Source organism: Cherax quadricarinatus, chromosome 35, assembly GCF_038502225.1.
Source record: "Cherax quadricarinatus isolate ZL_2023a chromosome 35, ASM3850222v1, whole genome shotgun sequence".
NCBI lineage: Eukaryota > Metazoa > Arthropoda > Malacostraca > Decapoda > Parastacidae > Cherax > Cherax quadricarinatus.
The window spans coordinates 33,448,809-33,474,584 of NC_091326.1; the positions used below are offsets into that span (position 1 = coordinate 33,448,809).

Consider the following 25,776-nt stretch of genomic DNA (forward strand, 5'->3'; position numbering starts at 1 on the left):
CACACACATCTGTCATGTTCACTCGCAAAAAATCACTGAGTGAGGGGTTTGTGTACCAGTTATCAGTATATAATATATGCCCCTTACCAAGGTATGGTTCTATCATTGTTCTAACCACATCACCCGAGATGCAATGGTATTTTGCAATGTATAACTTCCAGTGTACACAATAATATCCAATACCAGACCACTGTAACAATCACAAAGCGCAAACAACTTTATACCAAAGCGTTTCCTCTTGCTTGGTATGTACTGCTTGAAAGAGAATCTTTCTTTGAACAGAATCAAAGATTCGTCAATTACAAGCTTCCTGAAGTGATAAAAGTGCATATTGCATTTCTCTTTCAGATACACAAACACATTCCTAATCTTACATAACCTGTCGTTTCTGTCAGGCCTGGTTTTGTCTGAAAAGTGAAGCATACGTAATAGAAGCACAAATCGATTCACTCCCTTATATCACTGAAACCTGGGGTTGCAATCAGGCGGTCCGTTGACCAGTATGATTTCACACTGTGCTTATACACATGTGGCATAAGCATTATTGTGGCAAAGAAAAGATACATCTCAGCCACAGTTGTCTCCTTCCATTTGTGTAGCCGTGAGCTTGGTGTTTGCCATGGTTTACTCGTAGTATCTGTTGCTTTCCCTGACAATAATTTCCATCAGGGGTTCGTCAAAGAATAACTCGAAACATTCCAGTTCAGTGGCATTGTTCCCCAGTGTATAACATGGCCGCATTCCACATTGGCTTTCATCAAACTGGTGGGGATTTGGAACAAAACTGAAATCTTCCCGTCAATCCCAGGTGCGGTCTGTTGGTGGGTACTCGACACTGACAGGTGGTTGTGGTTGTGAAGGTTGTGGTTGTGGAGGCTGGTGTGGTGGGTGGGTGAGGGATGGTGGCCTTTGTTGTAGATCAGCTGAGGCAGCGGTGTGGGTGGCAGCATGGGTGGCAGCGTGGGTGGCAGCATGGCCCACTGCTGGTGCCTCACAGCCGGCACCACCACTACCACCACCATGCACATTTTCCATCCCAATTGCAACACTATCATCATCATTTTCACTGTCTGTTCCTGTTGCACAGCCAAGGGATGTACTCCGAGATGTACTCCTTCTCCTTGAAATAGCATATGGCACACTACCAGAGCGCATATATCGTCGTATATACTGACGCTTCACTGGAGAATATTCCACTTCACTATCACTACTGGAACTGTTTTCAAGAGCTTGTAGTTCATATTCACTATCACTATCATCACCAATGCCCACATCTGAGTCTGGGATTTGGGAAAACAGAAGTTCCCTCTTTGATTCTGGTAAAACTGAACGTGAACAAGACGGCCCAGCAACAGAGGTGGAAGGCTGAGGGTCGTCTGGGTTTTCCTCACTATTACCGATATTAAGGTCATTAGTTTCGGTCACAACCTCACCAAAACCTTGAAACTCATCTTCACTGGCACTTCCATCTGTATTAGAACTGTCACTAGGGAACAAAGGTGTCCCAATTCGCCAAGGTGTGAGGAGCTTCTTACCACGAGGCATGGTGAACAAGGTCTACTATAATGGCGTTCCCACAATGCGCCACTGGGTACCATATTTTTTTCTACCGTGCGCACCGACCACACACACCCATTCTCTCACATCTAGTCCTACCAGCCTTTTCCAGCGAGATTTGAAGGCGCTAGAATTTATGCGTACTAATACGTCAAAAACCCTGGCACGTAAGCTGTACTAGTGCGACCAAAACCCTGAAAGGGTTAAAAAGAAAATTGAGGTTTTGCAATCAGAAAAACAGGGAGATGATGTACAACTGTCAGCCATGATGAACATGACACAGATACAATAGTTGGATATCTTTATTGATAAAAATGTGCCTTACATATCTACTTGTTGATACTGTACATTGCCAGTCTGCCAGGACTGGCTCCCTCCTCTGCCAGGGCTGGCTCCCTCCTCTCCCACTCTGACAGGGCTGGCTACCTCCTCTACCACTCTGCCAGGACTGGCTCCCTCCTCTGCCACTCTGCCAGGACTGGCTCCATCCTCTACCACTCTGCCTGGACTGGCTCCCTCCTGTGCCACTCTGCCAGGACTGGCTTCCTCCTCTACCACTCTGGCAGGACTGGCTCCCTCCTCTGCAACTCTGCTAGGACTGGCTCCCTCCTCTACCACTCTGCCAGGACTGGCTTCCTCCTCTGCCACTCTGCCAGGACTGGCTCCCTCCTCTGCCACTCTGCCAGGACTGGCTCCATCCTCTACCACTCTGCCAGGACTGGCTTCCTCCTCTACCACTCTGCCAGGACTGGCTTCCTCCTCTACCACTCTGGCAGGACTGGCTCCCTCCTCTGCAACTCTGCTAGGACTGGCTCCCTCCTCTACCACTCTGCCAGGACTGGCTCCCTCCTCTGCCACTCTGCCAGGACTGGCTCCATCCTCTACCACTCTGCCTGGACTGGCTCCCTCCTGTGCCACTCTGCCAGGACTGGTTTCCTCCTCTACCACTCTGCCAGGACTGGCTCCCTCCTCTGCCACTCTGCTAGGACTGGCTCCCTCCTCTACCGCTCTGCCAGGACTGGCTCCCTCCTATGCCACTCTGCCAGGACAGGTTCCCTCCTTTGCCACTCTGCCAGGACTGGCTCCCTCCTCTCCCACTCTTCCAGGACTGGCTCCCTCCTCTCCCACTCTGCCAGGGCTGGCTCCCTCATCTTCCACTCTGCCAGGGCTGGCTCCCTCTTCTGCCACTCTGCCAGGACTGGCTCCCTCCTCTACCACTGTGCCTGGACTGGCCTCCTCTTCTGCCATTCTGCCAGGACTGGTTCCCTCCTCTGCCACTCTGCCAGGACTGGCTCTCTCCTCTGCCACTCTGCCATGACTGGCTTCCTCCTCTGCCACTCTGCAAGGACTGGCTCCCTCCTCTGCCACTCTGCCAAGACTGCCTCCCTCCTCTGCCACTCTGCAAGGACTGCTTCCATCCTCTGCCACTCTGCCAGGACTGGTTCCCTCCTCTGCCACTCTGCCAGGACTGGTTCCCTCCTTTGCCACTCTTCCAGGACTGTCTCCCTCCTCTACCACTCTGCCAGGGCTGCTCCCTTCTCTGCCACCCTGCCAGGACTGGTTCCTTCCCCTGCCACCCTGCCAGGACTGGCTCCCTCCTCTTCCACTCTGCCAGGACTGGTTCCCTCCTCTGCCACTCTGCCAGGGCTGACTCCCTCCTCTGCCACTCTGCCAGGACTGACTCCCACCTCTGCCACTCTGGGGGACTGGCTCCCTCCTCTGCCACTCTGCCAGGACTGGCTACCTACTGTGCCACTCTGCCAGGACTGGCTACCTCCTCTGCCACTCTGCCAGGACTGGCTACCTCCTGTGCCACTCTGCCAGGACTGGTTCCCTCCTGTGCCACTCTGCCAGGACTGGCTTCCACCTCTGCCACTCTGCCAGGACTGGCTTCCTCTTCTGCCACTCTGCAGGGACTGGTTCCCTTCTCTGCCACTCTGCCAGGACTGGCTACCTCCTCTTCCACTCTGTCAGGACTGGTTCCCTCCTCTGCCACTCTGCCAGGACTGACTCCCTCCTCTGCCACTCTGGGGGACTGGCTCCCTCCTCTGCCACTCTGCCAGGACTGGCTACCTCCTGTGCCACTCTGCCAGGACTGGCTACCTCCTGTGCCACTCTGCCAGGACTGGCTACCTCCTCTGCCACTCTGACAGGACTGGCTACCTCTGTGCCACTCTGACAGGACTGGTTCCCTCCTGTGCCACTCTGCCAGGACTGGCTTCCACCTCTGCCACTCTGCCAGGACTGGCTTCCTCTTCTGCCACTCTGCAGGGACTGGTTCCCTTCTCTGCCACTCTGCCAGGACTGGCTACCTCCTCTGCCACTCTGCCAGGACTGGCTACCTCCTCTGCCACTCTGCCAGGACTGGTTCACTTCTCTGCCACTCTGTCAGGACTGGCTACCTCCTGTGCGACTCTGCCAGGACTGGTTCCCTCTTCTGACACTCTGCCAGGACTGGCTTCCTCTGCCACTCTGCCAGGACTGGCTTCCTCTGCCACTCTGCCAGGACTGGCTTCTGCCTCTGCCACTCTGCCAGGACTGGTTCCTTTCTTTGCCACTCTGCCAGGACTGGCTACCTCCTCTTCCACTCTGCCAGGACTGATTCCCTCCTCTGCCACTCTGCCAGGACTGGCTCCCTCCTCTGCCACTCTGCCAGGACTGATTCTCTCCTGTGCCACTCTGCCAGGACTGGCTCCCTCCTCTGCCACTCTGCCAGGGCTGGCTCCCTCCTCTGCCACTCTGCCAGGGCTGGCTCCCTCCTCTGCCACTCTGCCAGGGCTGGCTCCATCCTCTGCCACTCTGCCAGGGCTGGCTCCCTCCACTGCCACTCTGCCAGGGCTGGCTCCCTCCTCTGCCACTCTGCCAGGGCTGGCTCTGTCCTCTGCCACTCTGCCAGGACTGGTTCCCTTCTCTGCCACTCTGCCAGAACTGGCTACCTCCTTTGCCACTATGCCAGGACTGGCTACCTCCTCTGCCACTCTGCCAGGATTGGTTCCCTCCTCTGCCACTCTGCCAGGACGGGCTTCCTCCTCTGCCACTCTGCCAGGACTGGCTCCCTCCTCTGCCACTGTGCCAGGGCTGGCTCCCTCTGCCACCCTGCCAGGACTGGTTCCCTCCTCTGCAACCCTGCCAGGACTGGTTCCCTCCTCTGCAACCCTGCCAGGACTGGCTCCCTCATCTGCCACTCTGCCAGGGTTGGCTCCCTCCTCTGTCACTCTGCTAGGACTGGCTCCCTCCTGTGCCACTCTGCCAGGACTGATTCTCTTCTGTGCCACTCTGCCAGGACTGGCTCCCTCCTCTGCCATTCTGCCAGGACTGTCTCCCTCCTCTGCCACTGTGCCAGGGCTGGCTCCCTCTGCCACCCTGCCAGGACTGGTTCCCTCCTCTGCCACCCTGCTAGGGCAGGCTCCCTGCTCTGCCACTCTGCCAGGGTTGGCTCCCTCCTCTGCCACTCTGCCAGGACTGGCTCCCTCTTCTCCCACTCTGCCAGGACTGATTCTCTCCTGTGAGACTCTGCCAGGACTGGCTCCCTCCTCTGCCATTCTGCTAGGACTGTCTCCTTCATCTGCCACTCTGCCAGTGCTGGCTCCCTCCTCTGCCACTCTGCCAGGGCTGGCTCCCTCCTCTGCCACTCTGCCAGCTATGGCTCTCTCCTCTGCCACTCTGCCGGGGCTGGCTCCCTCCTCTGCCACTCTGCCGGGGCTGGCTCCCTCCTCTGCCACTCTGCCAGGGCTGGCTCCCTCTGCCACTCTGCCAGGGCTGGCTTCCTACTTTGCCACTCTGCCAGGGCTGGTTTCCTAATCTGCCACTCTGCCAGGGCTGGCTCCCTCCTCTGCCACTGTGCCAGGGCTGGCTCCCTCTGCCACCCTGCCAGGACTGGTTCCCTCCTCTGCAACCCTGCCAGGACTGGCTCCCTCATCTGCCACTCTGCCAGGGTTGGCTCCCTCCTCTGCCACCCTGCTAGGGCAGGCTCCCTGCTCTGCCACTCTGCCAGGGTTGGCTCCCTCCTCTGCCACTCCGCCAGGACTGGCTTCCTCTTCTCCCACTCTGCCAGGACTGATTCTCTCCTGTGAGACTCTGCCAGGACTGGCTCCCTCCTCTGCCATTCTGCTAGGACTGTCTCCTTCATCTGCCACTCTGCCGGGGCTGGCTCCCTCCTCTGCCACTCTGCCATGGCTGGCTCCCTCCTCTGCCACTCTGCCAGGGCTGGCTCCCTCTGCCACTCTGCCAGGGCTGGCTTCCTACTTTGCCACTCTGCCAAGGCTGGCTCCATCCTCTGCCACTCTGCCAGGGCTGGCTCCCTCCTCTGCCACTCTGCCAGGGCTGGCTCCCTACTCTGCCACTCTGCCAGGGCTGGCTCCATCCTCTGCCACTCTGCCAGGGCTGGCTCCATCCTCTGCCACTCTGCCAGTGCTGGCTCCATCCTCTGCCACTCTGCCAGGGCTGGCTCCATCCTCTGCCACTCTGCCAGGGCTGGCTCCATCCTCTGCCACTCTGCCAGGGCTGGCTCCCTCCTCTGCCACTCTGCCAGGGCTGGCTCCCTCCTCTGCCACTCTGCCAGGGCTGGCTCCCTCCTCTGCCACTCTGCCAGGGCTGGCTCCATCCTCTGCCACTCTGCCAGGGCTGGCTCTGTTCTCTACCACTCTGCCAGGGCTGGCTCCATCCTCTGCCACTCTGCCAGGGCTGGCTCCCTCCTCTACCACTCTGCCAGGACTGGCTCCCTCCTCTGCCACTCTGCCAGGGCTGGCTCTGTCCTCTGCCACTCTGCCAGGGCTGGCTCCCTCCTCTGCCACTCTGCCAGGGCTGGCTCCCTCCTCTGCCACTCTGCCAGGGCTGGCTCCATCTTTTGCCACTCTGCCAGGGCTGGCTCCATCCTCTGCCACTCTGCCAGGGCTGGCTCCATTCTCTGCCACTCTGCCAGGACTGGCTCCGTCCTCTGCCACTCTGCCAGGGCTGGCTCCATCCTCTGCCGCTCTGCGAGGGCTGGCTCCCTCCTCTGCCACTCTGCCAGGGCTGGCTCCATCCTCTGCCACTCTGCCAGGGCTGGCTCCCTCCTCTGCCACTCTGCCAGGGCTGGCTCCCTCCTCTGCCACTCTGCCAGGGCTGGCTCCATCTTTTGCCACTCTGCCAGGGCTGGCTCCATCCTCTGCCACTCTGCCAGGGCTGGCTCCGTTCTCTGCCACTCTGCCAGGACTGGCTCCGTCCTCTGCCACTCTGCCAGGGCTGGTTCCATCCTCTGCCACTCTGCCAGGGCTGGCTCTGTTCTCTACCACTCTGCCAGGACTGGCTCCGTCCTCTGCCACTCTGCCAGGGCTGGCTCCATCCTCTGCCACTCTGCCAGGGCTGGCTCTGTTCTCTACCACTCTGCCAGGGCTGGCTCCATCCTCTGCCACTCTGCCAGGGCTGGCTCCCTCCTCTGCCACTCTGCCAGGGCTGGCTCCATCCTCTGCCATTCTGCCAGGGCTGGCTCCATCCTCTGCCACTCTGCCAGGGCTGGCTCCATCCTCTGCCACTGCCAGGGATGGCTCCCTCCTCTGCCACTCTGCCAGGGCTGGCTCCATCCTCTCCCACTCTGCCAGGGCTGGCTCCGTCCTTTGCCACTCTGCCAGGACTGGCTCCATCTTCTGCCACTCTGCCAGGGCTGGCTCCGTCCTCTGCCACTCTGCCAGGGCTGGCTCCGTCCTCTGCCAGTCTGCTAGGGCTGGCTCCATCCTCTGCCACTCTGCCAGGACTGGCTCCATCCTCTGGCACTCTGCCAGGACTGGCTCCGTCCTCTGCCACTCTGCCAGGACTGGCTCCGTCCTCTGCCACTCTGCCAGGGCTGGCTCCATCCTCTTCCAGTCTTCTAGGGCTGGCTCCATCCTCTGCCACTCTGCCAGGGCTGGCTCCATCCTCTTCCAGTCTTCTAGGGCTGGCTCCATCCTCTGCCACTCTGCCAGGGCTGGCTCCATCCTCTGCCACTCTGCCAGGACTGGCTCCATCCTCTGCCACTCTGCCAGGGCTGGCTCCATCCTCTGGCACTCTGGCTGCTTCAGTACCTGGTGGCTACTTATCCCCCCGTACTCCCCCCACCTCACCTGACAACCACTCACAACTAACACAATGTAAATAATAAATAAAAGTTTTTTATGCATACATAAAAGGTACATACACAAAAGTACTAATATTTTTGGTAAAAAATGACGACCTATAGATAAAATATCTATAGGGCATCATTAATAAAACTTGGTCATGGACAAAATTCCGAATTTTGAAAAAATTTTCAATTTATCTGTTGGGCCAATTTTTGGGGTCAGAAATTACTGAAATCCATGAAAGAGAAGATTTACTGCACTTAAATTATAACTACTGTAGCCATTATTAAAATAAAATTTATATATGCTGAAGTAACTCTTAAAATTACTATTATATTTTGTAGTTATCTTCAAATATGTATTAGTGTTAAGTAATTGCAAGTGCTAGTTTTAGTCTGCTAGTAGTACATAACAAGAAGCTTTCTAAAAACATTGTCTTATACGTAATTCCCAAAACTGTAACACGAACTTGTAATTTTAGAAATACAATTTGTAGCTGTTTCATTTGAAATGTTTTAGGTTGCATCTGCTTATTTAATGCATATTTATCTTTCTGATGTAAAAAGTGAATTTACAAGTTTAAGTAAGTAGTATCTCGGTGCACACAACCGCATTTTTTGATACAATCTATTTTAAGTGTGAACAAGAGAAAATTAAGAACTTTCTGTCCAAACGTATATCTACGTTGTTACCGCTAGCGCCCCAAACACAGATCAACATTTTATTTGTCCTGCCTCCCAATTTATCACGATTGGCCTGAGATGCCTGGTCAGTATAGAATGGGTCTTAACTCTTCACTGTTGAGACTCCTGCTCACAAACTTGCTCTCAATGTTGAAGAATTTAAAAAAAAAAAATTTTTTTCTTATAAAATGATAGAGAATCTTTTCCCAATGGTAGTGACACCAAAAGTACAAAATTTGATGGAAAACTTACAGAAATACGCTCTCGCGAAGTTAGCGGTATCAGCGATATTTATTCATCAGCAATTTCGCTCACTTTGAGCCCTATTTTTGGCCAATTCCATTGTTCCAGTTGAACAGACCCATAGCTATTTCACTGGAACTCCATTTGTTCTATTGATTGAGTACAAGAAACCACCAAATAAAGTGATCAGAAATTGGTAATTTGGCCAATTTCATACACAATTCAAGCAAGGCCAATTTCAAAATAGTATGGTCCAGAATTAAAAATACGTACAAACATTCCTAGCACTACAATAACATTTTCTCTGTTCATTGGTCACATTTTCAGGCTCCACTTATATTACGCTTGCTTCCATTTTCAATTTTTATTCACATAAAAAATAGATTTACTGTTATGCAGACTACTGCATTATTGTAAAAATGGTATAAATAATATGGCGCATTTGTAAAAGCCTATTAGACCCACCAGTTGATGTGTGACATGATTTGTTTACTCTTGAACCTCAGACCAAGAAAACGAGAATACAACCATAAATTTCATACGAAAATAAACTGCAAAGTCGGTGTTTTAAACCAAAAACAGACAAATTTTTTTACTCATTATGCACTGCATGCTGGAGTTTACCTGGAGAGAGTTCCAGGGGTCAACGCCCCCATGGCCCGGTCTGTGACCAGGCCTCCTGGTGGATCAGAGCCTGATCAACCAGGCAGTTACTGCTGGCTGCACGCAATCCAACGTACGAACCACAGCCCAGCTGGTCAGGTACCGACTTTAGGTGCTTGTCCAGTGCCAGCTTGAAGACAGCCAGGGGTCTGTTGGTAATCCCCCTTATGTATGCTGGGAGGCAGTTAAACAGTCTTGGGCCCCTAACACTTATTGTATTGTCTCTTAACATGCTAGTGGCACCCCTGCTTTTCATTGGGGGGATGTTGCATCGTCTGCCAAGTTTTTTGCTTTCATAGGGAGTGATTTTCGTGTGCAAATTTGGTACTAGTCCCTCCAGGATTTTCCAGGTGTATGTAATCATGTATCTCTCCTGCCTGCGTTCCAGGAAGTACAGGTTTGCGAACTTCAAGCGTTCCCAGTAATTGAGGTGTTTTATCTCAGTTATGCGTGCTGTGAAGGTTCTCTGTACATTTTCTAGGTCGGCAATTTCACCTGCCTTGAAAGGTGCTGTTAGCGTGCAGCAATATTCCAGCCTAGATAGAACGAGCGACCTGAAGAGCGTCATCATGGGCTTGGCATCCCTAGTTTTGAAGGTTCTCATTATCCATCCTGTCACTTTTTCTAGCAGATGCGATTGATACAATGTTACGGTCCTTGAAGGTGAGATCCTCTGACATGATGACTCCCAGGTCTTTGAAGTTAGTTTTTCGCTCTATTGTGTGGTTGGAATTTGTTTTATACTCTGATGAAGTTTTAATTTCCTCATGTTTATCATATCGGAGTAATTGAAATGTCTCATCGGTGAACTTCCCATTGTTTTCTGCAGCCCATTGAAAGATTTGGTTGATGTCCACCTGGAGCCTTGCAGTGTCTGCAATGGAAGACACTGTTATGTAGATTCGGGTGTCGTCTGCACAGGAAGACACGGCACTGTGGCTGATATCCCTGACTATGTCTGATATGAGAATGAGGAACAAGATGGGAGATAGTACTGTGCCTTGCGGAACAGAGCTTTTCACCGTAGCCGCCTCAGACCTTACTCTGTTGACTACTACTTTCTGTGTTCTATTTGTCAGGAAATTACAGATCCATCTACCAACTTTTCCTGTCATTCCTTCAGCACACATTTTGTATGCTATTACGCCATGGTCACACGTGTCAAAGGCTTTTGCAAAGTCTGTGAACAGGTCTCCCTCAACATTCACGAGGGTTAGGGGATCAAGAGCCTCGCGAATGTTGAAAAATCGCGAATGTTTGGTGCCCCAATATTGTAGGGAAATATAATACAATACTGCTTCCTTAACTTGTTGAACCATGAACAATCAAAAAATACAAGAAAACGTCGTAAACTGTACTAAATACATACATATTATGGTTTAATAACATGTATGTTATTAAATACCACTGCCTTTACAACTGCCTCAACCACTGCGTGTCCCTACTACCGTCCCTCCGATCCCCGCAACTGGCAGCCAGCCATCCCACCACTATGTGGCGAGTGTTTTGTTTGTTCATTATTTGCTATTAAACTACAGTATAAATAATGTAAATCCATTCATGACTGCATATTGGAATGGCTATTCGGACAGGTATTGGACAGTGACATCATATGTTTACTCTTGAACACAGTAAAGAATCAAACATTTCTGCTACTGCTAATAATAACAATAGTAATAAATAATAATAATAATAATAAATACGATAGAATTGAAGAAGGAAATTGTACAAAAATACAAGGGTTGAAGCAATAACGGAGGGAGTGGTTGACACATCATCAGTGTGGCTTTGTTTATGCTGGAGTGAGCATTAGTTTTCCAAACATTTCACAACACAGTGGACCCTCAGCTAACGATGGCATCACCTAACGCTAAATCCAGCTAACGATACATTTTAGCGCAAAAATTTTTGCCTCAGCTAACGCTAAAAAACTTGCCCTCCGCGATTCGTTCGAGACGCGTCCAGTGTGGCCTGAGCACACCAGTGTTTACAAGCCAGAAAGTGCGGTCGCATCCACGCATACAATCGTAACATTTCATATTATCACAGCGTTTTTAGTGATTGTACCTGCAAAATAAGTCACCATGGGCCCCAAGAAAGCTTCTAGTACCAACCCTGCAGGAAAAAGGGTGAGAATTACTATGGATATGAAGAAAGAGATTAAGGAAATGTGTGCAATGTGGGTTGAAGCGCAAAACTTTATGGATGAAAATCACCCTCGCACAGCTATTGCAAGCCGTGCTGGTGACTATTACCATGACAATATTATGGCCCATTTTAGGAAAGTCTTAAAGGAATGGGAGGCACAGGCCTCTACGGACAGATATGTTGTGCGACAGAGGTCCAGTGACTCTCAAGCTGGTCCTAGTGGCATTAAAAGAAGAAGGGAAGTAACCCCGGAAAAGAACTTGATACCTCAAGTCCTAATGGAAGGGCATTCCCCTTCTAAACATTAACAACTTCCACTCTCCCCTCCTCCCATCCCATCAATCATCACCAGATCTTCAATAAAGGTAAGTGTCAGTTTGTGTGTATTAAAATTAATATTTCATGTGGAAATTTTTTTTTTCATACTTTGCGGTATCTTGCACGGATTAATTTGATTTCCATTATTTCTCATGGGGAAAATTAATTCAGCTAATGATGAGCTCTCAGGAACGGATTAATATCATTAGCTGAGGGTCCACTGTAATTCATTGTGTTTGCTGCTTGTAGATTGAGTGCGACTGGAGTAGTAGAGGCAGCGGTTGAGGCAGCTGTTGAGGCAGTGGTTGAGGCAGCGGTTGAGGCAGCGGTTGAAGCAGTGGTTGAGGCAGTGGTTGAGGCAGCGGTTGAGGCAGTGGTTGAGGCAGCGGTTGAGGCAGTGGTTAAGGCAGTGGTTGAGGAAGTGGTTGAGGCAATGGTTGAGGTAGTGGTATTTAATAACATACATGCTAATAATAATAATAATAATAATAATAATAATACATGTAATTAATAATAACATGTACTATTATTATTAATAACATATTTTTTTTTATTAACACACTGGCTGATTCCCACCAAGGCAGGGTGGCCCAAAAAAGAAAAACTTTCACCATCATTCACTCCATCACTGTCTTGCCAGAAGGGTGCTTTACACTACAGTTTTTAAACTGCAACATTAACACCCCTCCTTCAGAGTGCAGGCACTGTACTTCCCATCTCCAGGACTCAAGTCCGGCCTGCTGGTTTCCCTGAACCCCTTCATAAATGTTACTTTGCTCACACTCCAACAGCACGTAAAGTATTAAAAACCATTTATCTCCATTCACTCCTATCAAACACGCTCACGCATGCCTGCTGGAAGTCCAAGCCCCTCACACACAAAACCTCCTTTACCCCCTCCCTCCAACCTTTCCTAGGCCGACCCCTACCCCGCCTTCCTTCCACTACAGACTGATACACTCTTGAAGTCACTCTGTTTCGCTCCATTCTCTCTACATATCCAAACCACCTCAACAACCCTTCCTCAGCCCTCTGGACAACAGTTTTGGTAATCCCGCACCTACTCCTAACTTCCAAACTACGAATTCTCTGCATTATATTCACACCACACATTGCCCTCAGACATGACATCTCCACTGCCTCCAGCCTTCTCCTCGCTGCAACATTCATCACCCCCATGCTTCACACCCATATAAGAGTGTTGGTAAAACTATACTCTCATACATTCCCCTCTTTGCCTCCAAGGACAAAGTTCTTTGTCTCCACAGACTCCTAAGTGCACCACTCACCCTTTTCCCCTCATCAATTCTATGATTCACTTCATCTTTCATAGACCCATCCGCTGACACGTCCACTCCCAAATATCTGAATACATTCACCTCCTCCATACTCTCTCCCTCTCATCTGATATCCAATCTTTCATCACCTAATCTTTTTGTTATCCCCATAACCTTACTCTTTCTTGTATTCACTTTCAATTTCCTTCTTTTACATACCTTACCAAATTCATCCACCAATCTCTGCAACTTACTTCTCTTCAGAATCACCCAGGAGCAGTGTCATCAGCAAAGAGCAACTGTGACAACTCCCAATTTATGTGTGATTCTTTATCTTTTAACTCCACACCTCTTGCCATGACCCTCGCATTTACTTCTCTTACAACCCCATCTATAAATATATTAAACAACCATGGTGACATCACACATCCTTTTCTAAGGCCTACTTTTACTGGGAAATAATCTCCCTCTTTCCTACATACTCTAACTTGAGCCTCACTATCCTTGTAAAAACTCTTCACTGCTTTCAGTAACCTACCTCCTACACCATACACCTGCAACATCTGCCACATTGCCCCCCTATCCACCCTGTCATACGCCTTTTCCAAATCCATAAATGCCACCAAAACCTCTTTAGCCTTATCTAAATACTGTTCACTTACATGTTTCACTGTAAACACCTGGTCCACACACCCCGTACCTTTCCTAAAGCCTCCTTGTTCATCTGTTATCCTATTCTCTGTCTTACTCTTATTTACTATTACTATTATTTATACAGTTATTATAATATTGCATAAATCTTCTATTTTTGGTGTGAATAAAAATTCATTGTGGATAAAAAATCAAAATGGAATTCATCTGTAAAGCCTGGAAACATAACTAATAAACAGAGGAAATGTTTAGTGCCATGAATGCCTCCATTGTTCATTTTGGACCTTTTTTGATACTGAAATATTTTGATTTTGTGTGAAATTAGCCAAATTACCAATTTCTCTTCACTTTATTGAGTAGCTGAAATAGTTTATTGGGAGGTTTCTTGTGCACAATCGATAGGTAGTAGGTTGGTAGACAGCAACCACCCAGGGAAGTACTACCGTCCTGCCAGATGACTGTGAAACAGAAATCTGTAACTGTTTTGCATGATGGTAGGATTGCTGGTTTCTTTTTCTGTCTCATAAACATGCTAGATAACAGGGATATCTTGCTACTCCTACTTACACTTTGGTCACACTTCACAGACACGTGCATGCATATATATATGCATACATCTAGGTTTTTCTCCTTTTTCTAAATAGCTCTTGTTCTTCTTTATTTCTTCTATTGTCCATGGGGAAGTGGAAAAGAATCTTTCCTCCGTAAGCCATGTGTGTCGTATGAGGCGACTAAAATGCCGGGAGCAATGGGCTAGTAACCCCTTCTCCTGTAGACATTTACTAAAAAAGAGAAGAAGAAAAACTTTATAAAACTGGGATGCTTGAATGTGCGAGGATGTAGTGCGGATGACAAGAAACAGATGATTGCTGATGTTATGAATGAAAAGAAGTTGGATGTCCTGGCCCTAAGCGAAACAAAGCTGAAGGGGGTAGGGGAGTTTCGGTGGGGGGAAATAAATGGGATTAAATCTGGAGTATCTGAGAGAGTTAGAGCAAAGGAAGGGGTAGCAGTAATGTTGAAGGATCAGTTATGGAAGGAGAAAAGAGAATATGAATGTGTAAATTCAAGAATTATGTGAATTAAAGTAAAGGTTGGATGCGAGAAGTGGGTCATAATAAGCGTGTATGCACCTGGAGAAAAGAGGAATGTAGAGGAGAGAGAGAGATTTTGGGAGATGTTAAGTGAATGTATAGGAGCCTTTGAACCAAGTGAGAGAGTAATTGTGGTAGGGGACCTGAATGCTAAAGTAGGAGAAACTTTTAGAGAGGGTGTGGTAGGTAAGTTTGGGGTGCCAGGTGTAAATGATAATGGGAGCCCTTTAATTGAACTTTGTATAGAAAGGGGTTTAGTTATAGGTAATACATATTTTAAGAAAAAGAGGTTAAATAAGTATACAAGATATGACGTAGGGCGAAATGACAGTAGTTTGTTGGATTATGTATTGCTAGATAAAAGACTGTTGAGTAGACTTCAGGATGTACACGTTTATAGAGGGGCCACAGATATATCAGATCACTTTCTAGTTGTAGCTACACTGAGAGTAAAATGTAGATGGGATACAAGGAGAATAGAAGCATCAGGGAAGAGAGAGGTGAAGGTTTATAAACTAAAAGTGGAGGCAGTTAGAGTAAGATATAAACAGCTATTGGAGGATAGATGGGCAAATGAGAGCATAGGCAATGGGGTCGAAGAGGTATGGGGTAGATTTAAAAATGTAGTGTTAGAGTGTTCAGCAGAAGTTTGTGGTTACAGGAAAGTGGGTGCGGGAGGGAAGAGGAGCGATTGGTGGAATGAAGATGTAAAGAGAGTAGTAAGGGAGAAAAAGTTAGCATATGAGAAGTTTTTACAAAGTAGAAGTGATGCAAGGAGGGAAGAGTATATGGAGAAAAAGAGAGAGGTTAAGAGAGTGGTGAAACAATGTAAAAAGAGAGCAAATGAGAGAGTGGGTGAGATGTTATCAACAAATTTTGTTGAAAATAAGAAAAAGTTTTGGGGCGAGATTAACAAGTTAAGGAAGCCTAGAGAACAAATGGATATGTCAGTTAAAAATAGGAGAGGAGAGTTATTAAATGGAGAGTTAGAGGTATTGGGAAGACGGAGGGAATATTTTGAGGAATTGTTAAATGTTGATGAAGATAGGGAAGCTGTGATTTCGTGTATAGGGCAAGGAGGAATAACATCTTGTAGGAGTGAGGAAGAGCCAGTTGTGAGTGTGTTGGAAGTTCATGAGGCAGTAGGTAAAATGAAAGAGGGTAAGGCAGCTGGGATTGATGGGATAAAGATAGAAATGTTAAAAGCAGGTGGGGATATAGTTTTGGAGTGGTTGGTGCAATTATTTAATAAATGTATGGAAGAGGGTAAGGTACCTAGGGATTGGCAGAGAGCATGCATAGTTCCTTTGTATAAAGGCAAAGGGGACAAAAGAGAGTGCAAAAATTATAGGGGGATAAGTCTGTTGTAAATGCAGCAGCGAGGAGACGTTGGAGGCAGTGGAGATGTCCTGTTTAAGGGCAATGTGTGGTGTAAATATTATGCAGAAAATTTGGATTGTGGAAATTAGGAAAAGGTGTGGAGTTAATAAAAGTATTAGTCAGAGGGCAGAAGAGGGGTTGTTGAGGTGGTTTGGTCATTTAGAGAGAATGGATCAAAGTAGAATGACATGGAAAGCATATAAATCTATAGGGAAAGGAAGGCGGGGTAGGGGTCGTTCACGAAAGGGTTGGAGAGAGGGGGTAAAGGAGGTTTTGTGGGCAAGGGGCTTGGACTTCCAGCAAGCGTGCGTGAGCGTGTTAGATAGGAGTGAATGGAGACGAATGGTACTTGGGACCTGACGATCTGTTGGAGTGTGAGCAGGGTAATATTTAGTGAAGGGATTCAGGGAAACCGGTTATTTTCATATAATCGGACTTGAGTCCTGAAAATGGGAAGTACAATGCCTGCACTTTAAAGGAAGGGTTTGGGATATTGGCAGTTTGGAGGGATATGTTGTGTATCTTTATATGTGTATGCTTCTAAACTGTTGTATTCTGAGCACCTCTGCAAAAACAGTGATAATGTGTGAGTGTGGTGAAAGTGTTGAATGATGATGAAAGTATTTTCTTTTTGGGGATTTTCTTTCTTCTTTGGGTCACCCTGCCTCAGTGGGAGATGGCCGACATGTTGAAAAAAAAAAAAAAAAAAAAAAAAAGTCTGTTGAGTATACCTGGTAAAGTGAATGGTAGAGTTATTATTGAAAGAATTAAGAGTAAGATGGAGAATAGGATAGCAGATGAACAAGGAGGCTTTAGGAAAGGTAGGGAGTGTGTGGACCAGGTGTTTACAGTGAAACATATAAGTGAACAGTATTTAGATAAGGCTAAAGAGGTCTTTGTGGCATTTATGGATTTGGAAAAGGCGTATGACAGGGTGGATAGGGACGCAATGTGGCAGATGTTGCAGGTGTATGGTACAGGAAGTAGGTTACTGAAAGCAGTGAAGAGTTTTTACAAGGATAGTGAGGCTCAAGTTAGAGTATGTAGGAAAGAGGGAAATTATTTCCCAGTAAAAGTAGGCCTTAGACAAGGATGTGTGATGTCACCGTGGTTGTTTAATATATTTATAGATGGGGTTGTAGGAGAAGTAAATGCGAGGGTCTTGGCAAGAGGCGTGGAGTTAAAAGATAAAGAATCACACCAAGTGGGAGTTGTCACAGTTGCTCTTTGCTGATGAAACTGTGCTCTTGGGAGATTCTGAAGAGAAGTTGCAGAGATTGGTGGATGAATTTGGTAGGGTGTGCAAAAGAAGAAAATTAAAAGTGAATACAGGAAAGAGTAAGATTATGAGGATAACAAAAAGATTAGGTGATGAAAGATTGGATATCAGATTGGAGGGAGAGAGTACGGAGAAGGTGAATGTATTCAGATATTTGGGAGTGGACGTGTCAGCGGATGGGTCTATGAAAGATGAGGTGAATCATAGAATTGATGAGGGGAAAAGGGTGAGTGGTGCACTTAGGAGTCTGTGGAGACAAAGAACTTTGTCCTTGGAGGCAAAGAGGGGAATGTATGAGAGTATAGTTTTACTAACGCTCTTATATGGGTGTGAAGCATGGGTGATGAATGTTGCAGCGAGGAGAAGGCTGGAGGCAGTGGAGATGTCATGTCTGAGGGCAATGTGTGGTGTGAATATAATGCAGAGAATTCGTAGTTTGGAAGTTAGGAGTAGGTGCGGGATTACCAAAACTGTTGTCCAGAGGGCTGAGGAAGGGTTGTTGAGGTGGTTCGGACATGTAGAGAGAATGGAGCGAAACAGAGTGACTTCAAGAGTGTATCAGTCTGTAGTGGAAGGAAGGCGGGGTAGGGGTCGGCCTAGGAAAGGTTGGAAGGAGGGGGTAAAGGAGGTTTTGTGTGCGAGGGGCTTGGACTTCCAGCAGGCATGCGTGAGCGTGTTTGATAGGAGTGAATGGAGACAAATGGTTTTTAATACTTGACGTGCTGTTGGAGTGTGAGCAAAGTAACATTTATGAAGGGGTTCAGGGAAACCGGCAGGCTGGACTTGAGTCCTGGAGATGGGAAGTACAGTGCCTGCACTCTGAAGGAGGGGTGTTAATGTTGCAGTTTAAAAACTGTAGTGTAAAGCACCCTTCTGGCAAGACAGTGATGGAGTGAATGATGGTGAAAGTTTTTCTTTTTCGGGCCACCCTGCCTTGGTGGGAATCGGCCAGTGTAATAATAAAAAAAATTGATAAAATAGAAGGCTTACTAGAATTTGATCGGCTGGAACGATGTAATTAGCCTAAAATAGGCATCAAAATGGGCAAAACTGCCAATGCATGAATAATGCGGACACAACAAAATTTGCAATAGTGTAATTTTGTCAATTATCCATCAAATTTCATGCTTTTTTGTTGTATTACCTTCAGAAAAAGATTCTCTACTATTGCGTAAGAAAAAATAACAAAACTTTTTTTTTTTTTAATTCTTGTCCCTGTGGATCTTTTTCAGACTGGGGGTCTGGACCCTCAAGGGGTTAAGAGGTGCACGAGTTTCCCTCTCTCCGAATATCATGTTTATTATTCCCCTATAATCTACCTTGTCCATAATTACTGTTGCATTTGTTTTGTCTGCTTTCATAATGTGAAATTCAGGATCTTTCCTTAATTCATGGTATAACTTAACAAATCTTTGAGGACAATTGGGTTGCACAGGTATGAGCAAAGTTCACACTTCTACAACACAACTGTAGTCAAAGATTTGTTAAGTTATACCATGAATTAACCCTTTCAGGGTCCAGAGGCTAAATCTCAGAATGACAGCCAGGGTCTAAGAATTAAAAAAAAAAAAAAAAAAAAAAAAAATTCTCAGACTCAAAGATAATATTTGTCTATAAGTAATAAAATAAAAAAAATTTCTGATCAGTACTTTCCAAGATATAGAGGCGTGAAGTTGACCCTCAATGACCGGGTGGCGGCAACATCGGTGACTTCATAAAGTCGCATATTTTTTTTATTTTACTTCGTTCCTTTTTCTTTCCTTTTCCAATTTTGTTTTTTCCAGTAACGTTTGTGGCCTGTGAGACCAATATAATGCATAATGTATATATGTGCACTCGCTGTATTCAACACAATAACCGCATTAATATTTTCATCATTATTTTGTTTACAATACAGTGGACCCCCGGTTAACGATATTTTTTCACTCCATAAGTATGTTCAGGTGCCAGTACTGACCGAATTTATTCCCATAAGGAATATTGTGAAGTAGATTAGTCCATTTCAGACCCCCAAACATACACGTACAAACGCACTTACATAAATACACTAACATAATTGGTCGCATTCGGAGGTAATCGTTATGCGGGGGTCCACTGTAATTGTTTACAACAAAAAAACATGCAAAAATGTTGTTTAGTATTAGTAATGTTCTATTATATATTTACATCTGTCTCATAAACACGCTAGATTACAGGGATATCTTGCTACTCCTACTTACACTTTGGTCACACTTCACAGACACGCACATGCATATATATATACATACATCTAGGTTTTTCTCCTTTTTCTAAATAGTTCTTGTTCCTCTTTATTTCTTCTATTGTCCATGGGGAAGTGGAAAAGAATCTTTCCTCCGTAAGCCATGCGTGTCGTATGAGGCGACTAAAATGCCGGGAGCAATGGGCTAGTAACCCCTTCTCCTGTAGACATTTACTAAAAAAGAGAAGAAGAAAAACTTTATAAAACTGGGATGCTTAAATGTGCGTGGATGTAGTGCAGATGACAAGAAACAGATGATTGCTGATGTAATGAATGAAAAGAAGTTGGATGTCCTGGCCCTAAGCGAAACAAAGCTGAAGGGGGTAGGGGAGTTTTGGTGGGGGGAAATAAATGGGATTAAATCTGGAGTATCTGAGAGAGTTAGAGCAAAGGAAGGGATAGCAGTAATGTTGAATGATCAGTTATGGAAGGAGAAAAGAGAATATGAATGTGTAAATTCAAGAATTATGTGGATTAAAGTAAAGGTTGGATGCGAGAAGTGGGTCATAATAAGCGTGTATGCACCTGGAGAAGAGAGGAATGCAGAGGAGAGAGAGAGATTTTGGGAGATGCTAAGTGAATGTATAGGAGCCTTTGAACCAAGTGAGAGAGTAATTGTGGTAGGGGACCTGAATGCTAAAGTAGGAGAAACTTTTAGAGAGGGTGTGGTAGGTAAGTTTGGGGTGCCAGGTGTAAATGATAATGGGAGCCCTTTGATTGAACTTTGTATAGAAAGGGGTTTAGTTATAGGTAATACATATTTTAAGAAAAAGAGGATAAACAAGTATACAAGATATGATGTAGGGCGAAATGACAGTAGTTTGTTGGATTATGTATTGGTAGATAAAAGACTGTTGAGTAGACTTCAGGATGTACATGTTTATAGAGGGGCTACAGATATATCAGATCACTTTCTAGTTGTAGCTACACTGAGAGTAAAAGGTAGATGGGATACAAGGAAAATAGAAGCATCAGGGAAGAGAGAGGTGAAGGTTTATAAACTAAAAGAGGAGGCAGTTAGGGTAAGATATAAACAGCTATTGGAGGATAGATGGGCTAATGAGAGCATAGGCAATGGGATCGAAGAGGTATGGGGTAAGTTTAAAAATGTAGTGTTAGAGTGTTCAGCAGAAGTTTGTGGTTACAGGAAAGTGGGTGCGGGAGGGAAGAGGAGCGATTGGTGGAATGATGATGTGAAGAGAGTAGTAAGGGAGAAAAAGTTAGCATATGAGAAGTTTTTACAAAGTAGAAGTGATGCAAGGAGAGAAGAGTATGTGGAGAAAAAGAGAGAGGTTAAGAGAGTGGTGAAGCAATGTAAAAAGAGAGCAAATGAGAGAGTGGGTGAGATGTTATCAACAAATTTTGTTGAAAATAAGAAAAAGTTTTGGAGTGAGATTAACAAGTTAAGAAAGCCTAGAGAACAAATGGATTTGTCAGTTAAAAATAGGAGAGGAGAGTTATTAAATGGAGAGTTAGAGGTATTGGGAAGACGGAGGGAATATTTTGAGGAATTGTTAAATGTTGATGAAGATAGAGAACCTGTGATTTCGTGTATAGGGCAAGGAGGAACAACATCTTGTAGGAGTGAGGAAGAGCCAGTTGTGAGTGTGGGGGAAGTTCGTGAGGCAGTAGGTAAAATGAAAAGGGGTAAGGCAGCCGGGATTGATGGGATAAAGATAGAAATGTTAAAAGCAGGTGGGGATATAGTTTTGGAGTGGTTGGTGCAATTATTTAATAAATGTATGGAAGAGGGTAAGGTACCTAGGGATTGGCAGAGAGCATGCATAGTTCCTTTGTATAAAGGCAAAGGGGATAAAAGAGAGTGCAAAAATTATAGGGGGATAAGTCTGTTGAATATACCTGGCAAAGTGTATGGTAGAGTTATTATTGAAAGAATTAAGAGTAAGACGGAGAATAGGATAGCAGATGAACAAGGAGGCTTTAGGAAAAGTAGGGGGTGTGTGGACCAGGTGTTTGCAGTGAAACATATAAGTGAACAGTATTTAGATAATATAGGTAGTAGGTTGGTAGACAGCAACCGCCCAGGGAGGTACTACCGTCCTGCCAAGTGAGTGTAAAACGAAAGCCTGTAATTGTTTTACATGATGGTAGGATTGCTGGTGTCCTTTTTTCTGTCTCATGAACATGCAAGATTTCAGGTACGTCTTGCTACTTCTACTTACACTTAGGTCACACTACACATACATGTACAAGCACATATATACACACCCTTCTGGGTTTTCTTCTATTTTCTTTCTAGTTCTTATTCTTGTTTATTTCCTCTTATCTCCATGGGGAAGTGGAACAGAATTCTTCCTCCGTAAGCCATGCGTGTTGTAAGAGGCGACTAAAATGCCGGGAGCAAGGGGCTAGTAACCTCTTCTCCTGTATATATTACTAAATGTAAAAGGAGAAACTTTCGTTTTTCCTTTTGGGCCACCCTGCCTCGGTGGGATACGGCCGGTGTGTTGAAAAAAAGAAAGAAAGTATTTAGATAAGGCTAAAGAGGTCTTTGTGGCATTTATGGATTTGGAAAAGGCATATGACAGGGTGGATAGGGGTGCAATGTGGCACATGTTGCAGGTGTATGGTGTAGGAGGTAGGTTACTGAAAGCAGTGAAGAGTTTTTACAAGGATAGTGAGGCTCAAGTTAGAGTTTGTAGGAAAGAGGGAAATTATTTCCCAGTAAAAGTAGGCCTTAGACAAGGATGTGTGATGTCACCGTGGTTGTTTAATATATTTATAGATGGAGTTGTAAGAGAAGTAAATGCGAGGGTCTTGGCAAGAGGCGTGGAGTTAAAAGATAAAGAATCACACCAAGTGGGAGTTGTCACAGTTGCTCTTTGCTGATGACACTGTGCTCTTGGGAGATTCTGAAGAGAAGTTGCAGAGATTGGTGGATGAATTTGGTAGGGTGTGCAAAAGAAGAAAATTGAAAGTGAATACAGGAAAGAGTAAGGTTATGAGGATAACAAAAATATTAGGTGATGAAAGATTGGATATCAGATTGGAGGGAGAGAGTATGGAGGAGGTGAATGTATTCAGATATTTGGGAGTGGACGTGTCAGCGGATGGGTCTATGAAAGATGAGGTGAATCATAGAATTGATGAGGGGAAAAGGGTGAGTGGTGCACTTAGGAGTCTGTGGAGACAAAAGAACTTTGTCCTTGGAGGCAAAGAGGGGAATGTATGGGAGTATAGTTTTACCAACGCTCTTATATGGGTGTGAAGCATGGGTGATGAATGTTGCAGCGAGGAGAAGGCTGGAGGCAGTGGAGATGTCATGTCTGAGAGCAATGTGTGGTGTGAATATAATGCAGAGAATTCGTAGTTTGGAAGTTAGGAGGAGGTGCGGGATTACCAAAACTGTTGTCCAGAGGGCTGAGGAAGGGTTGTTGAGGTGGTTCGGACATGTGGAGAGAATGGAGCGAAAGAGAATAACTTCAAGAGTGTATCAGTCTGTAGTGGAAGGAAGGCGGGGTAGGGGTCAGCCTAGGAAAGGTTGGAGGGAGGGGGTAAAGGAGGTTTTGTGTGCGAGGGGCTTGGACTTCCAGCAGGCATGCGTGAGCGTGTTTGATAGGAGTGAATGGAGACAAATGGTTTTTAATACTTGACGTGCTGTTGGAGTGTGAGCAAAGTAACATTTATGAAGGGGTTCAGGGAAACCGGCAGGCCGGACTTGAGTCCTGGAGATGGGAAGTACAGTGCCTGTACTCTGATGGAGGGGTGTTAATGTTGCAGTTTAAAAACTGTAGTGTAAAGCACCTTTCTGGCAAGACAGTGATGGAGTGAATGATGGTGAAAGTTTTTCTTTTTCGGGCCACCCTGCCTTGGTGGGAATCGGCCAGTGTGATAATAAAAAAAAAAATATGTACAGTCACAGGATATGTTCCTAGAATTGCTGCAGTCTGTGAGAGTCTTTGAAACCAGGTATCATGCACAGTGGTGTCATACTCATCTGTGGACCAGTATGATTTTATATTATGCTTATAGATATGAGGCATAAGCATTATTGCTGCAAAAAAACAAATACATTTCAGCCACAATTATCTCCTTCCACCGGTGGATGACGATGCACTTTTCCTGGAACTGCTGAGTCAGCAGCCTGGGTCCCAGACTCACTCCCAGTCTGGGCTGGTGCCGCATGCTGTATGCTCGTGGCACCACCGCCACCTACTGACGCATGTGGTCTATCCATCCCAATTGTAGCCACACCATCGTCACTTTCACTGTCTATTCCAGAAGTAGGGCCACAGGATGTACTCTGCCCCCTTGGAATTGCATATGGTACATTGTACTATATGGTACAGGTATAGGGACCCCAATGGACATAAGTCACTGTCTGATTTTTTTGGGTTATCCTAGGTTCTCCACACATGCTGCTATGTACGATAATCTATGTAAGTGTATGTGTGCATGCCAAAATAAACTTACTTACCCACGTGCTAGTGGCGTTGTAAGTTTATTCAGGTAGTGTTCAATCAATTATCGTCCATAATCCGTTCCTGGAAGTGGGACTATTATCGAAATAGACGATTTTCGAATAAATTTTCCCCATAACAATTAATGTAAATACAATTAATCCGTTCCTGACAACCATAAGTATTAAAACAAAAAAATTTTTTACATGAAATATAGATGTAGTACATAAACAATACAATGGGACATGATGAATGAAACATTAACAGCATAACACTTACCTTTATTGGAGATTCTTCTTAGTGTATGGATGACTGGAGGAGGAGTGAGACTGAATTACTGTTTGGAAGGGGAATCCCCTTCTATCAACACCTCAGGTACCAAGTGCTTTTCTGGGGTTACTTCTCTTCTCTGTCTCTTAATGCCACTAGGACCAGCTTGAGAGTCACTGGAGTCCTGTCTCGCAAAAAAACTGTCCAGAGAGCTCTGTTTCTGGAGTCTCTTTAAAACTTTCCTAAAATGGGCCAAGACTCTGTCACTGTACAAGTTGCTGATATGGCTTGCAACATCCTTCTCAGGGTGATGTTTCTCTATAAATCTTTCCATCCTACCCCACATTTCAAATCTCCTTAATTTCTGAAGAAGGCACCTTCTTCCATCTCTCTTCCTACTCCTCTGCAGCAAGATTCTGAGCTGCAATCTGTTGCTCTTCCTGCTGAAACTCTTGCTCCTTTCATATTGTTCAATGATGTTTTTCTTAAATTCAATCGTATTTCTCACCTTCTTTACCAAAGGTTTTCTTTGGAACCATGGTAGCTTATTTAGCACTTGCAAGCACTAAAATGAATGGAATATTATGAAATATTTTGTATGAACACGTGAGGGGACCATCATTCACTGGTAAACAATGACACACTGGCTGGGAACGGCTCAGAGCTGCAAGTACGTGTCCAGGAAGAAAGATGATTAGCGAGTTAACTGACCATTTGCGAGCCAATGTTTAGACAAAATAATGGGACTATTTCCGAAATGGACGACTTTCAGGCCGGACGATTATTGAGGGACCACTGTATATACAAATACAGTTACATAGATTATCATGCATAGCAGCATATATGTGGAGAACCTAGGATGACCCAAAACGTCAAAGCGACTTATTTCCATTAGGGTCCCTGTACCATGTGGTACCATTGTAGAATATGGTACCATTGTACCATATGGTACCACTCCACCATATGGTGCAATGTACCATATGGTTCAAAACCATAAAATTCCTCTTCAGATCCAATTCCATCAGTGTTAGAGCTGTAACTTGAGAAGAGTAGAGTCCCAATTCGCCGGGGAGTGAGAGCTTCCTTACCGCCAGGCACGATGAACAAAGCGCACTGAGATGGCATTCCCACAATGTAATGCGGGTGCCCCGATTTTTTGTTTACTGCGCACAAAGACCACGCAGACCCATTCTCTTAGATGTAGGCCTACCAGCCTTCTCCTGCTAAATTTGAAGCTGTTAGAATTTTGGCGTAGATCTACGGCTTGGACCCTGGCTTCAAAGCTGTAGATCTATGGGATGGACCCTGAAAGGGTTAAGGAAAGATCCTAGACTATCTTACGAAAGCAGACAAAGCAAATGCAATAGTAATTATGGACAAGGTAGATTATAGGGTAAAATAACAAATTATTAGAAGACAGGGGAACTGATGTATCCCTTAAAAGTTAATAAGAATGAG

At 46.1% G+C, this 25,776-nt stretch overlaps 1 protein-coding gene across 4 annotated transcripts in view; it reads right to left on the minus strand.

The window, feature by feature from the left end:
• Positions 1-25,776, minus strand: part of LOC128695217 (cell division cycle 7-related protein kinase-like) — a 299,888-nt gene that overhangs the window by 35,002 nt on the left and 239,110 nt on the right. The window lies entirely within an intron of this gene.